Here is a 1,087-nt window from a genome sequence, read left to right as displayed (position 1 = left end):
AAAAAAAAAAAAACTTTTCCTGGGAGGTTAGAGTTGAGTTCTAAGCTTGCTGTGCCATTTGTGTAATTGTGTAGATCAATAAAGGATGTTTTAGGTGAATTAAAGATGCACACTCCCCTTGGCCTACGGACATATGAATGAAACAAGCCAGAGGAAATCACAGCATGGCTGTGCTTTGGAAGGCAGGCACTTGAAAGACGGGCACATTTGATTCATCCCATGGTAAATCTGCTGCAGCTCAGATGAGGCTAAACCCCATTAATAAGTTGCCCCACATGTTCATAAGTTCCTTGAACTGAAATAGCTTTAGTAGCCACATGTTAATGAGTACATGTGTCCACAGCTATAGAAAAAACAGTCACCATGTAACACAAAGCAAAAAATAACCTTAAAATCTGACCAGGCTGTTGGTCTAGTAAGTGTAAGATACTTAATAATGGCCCTGCAGATAGCTCTAAGCTTGGGGCATTTCTGAGCACAGGTTTTGCCCACACTGAGGTGACAACTGTTGACTATAGCTATGTTAGAACTGTATGATGGCTACCAGGAAAGCAGATTCCCTGATGAATGTACACAGGCTATTTCTAGTATGTCTGTGATGGACCCTAAATCAGCAGGGATCCTGTTTTTTTCTGTATAAAAATTCCAAATTCTCTTATAAAAAATCCCAAACTCTGATAACTGCCCCCCACAATTCCATGTTTTTCTGCGATTAAAATGAAATGCCATTATATATATAGATATTAGTTGAACACAGTATTTTATTAATATCTTTACAATTTTAAAGAATTTGGAAGCCTACCAGCACCTCAATCATTATAATAAAATACATTCTAAATACCTATATATTTTGGTGTTTGATTTTTTTTTCCCCATGGAAAGACAGAGCTCCCCCTGCTCCCTTCACTCACCAGGATGCAGCTCTACCTGTGGCTGCCTGCCCCCCGCTTTGTAGTGCTGAGCAGCCCTGCTATGCTGGTGCCCTGCCCCTGCCCATGCCATTGCCCCTGACTCCCAAGCCACAGGTCTCTGGCTCTGCCTGTGCCCCTCACTCCTATCCTGTAGGGCCCCCTAGGCTGTGCCAGTG

At 42.4% G+C, this 1,087-nt stretch overlaps 1 protein-coding gene across 6 annotated transcripts in view; it reads right to left on the bottom strand.

The window, feature by feature from the left end:
* PPFIBP2 (PPFIA binding protein 2) overlaps positions 1-1,087 on the bottom strand; it is a 223,748-nt gene that overhangs the window by 17,700 nt on the left and 204,961 nt on the right. The window lies entirely within an intron of this gene.

The sequence above is a fragment of the Gavialis gangeticus genome, unplaced genomic scaffold, assembly GCF_001723915.1.
Source record: "Gavialis gangeticus isolate Ggan-Ray unplaced genomic scaffold, GavGan_comp1, whole genome shotgun sequence".
Taxonomy (NCBI): domain Eukaryota; kingdom Metazoa; phylum Chordata; order Crocodylia; family Gavialidae; genus Gavialis; species Gavialis gangeticus.
Note: the sequence above shows the minus strand (reverse complement) of the source record. Positions and strands in the feature narration are given on the sequence as shown.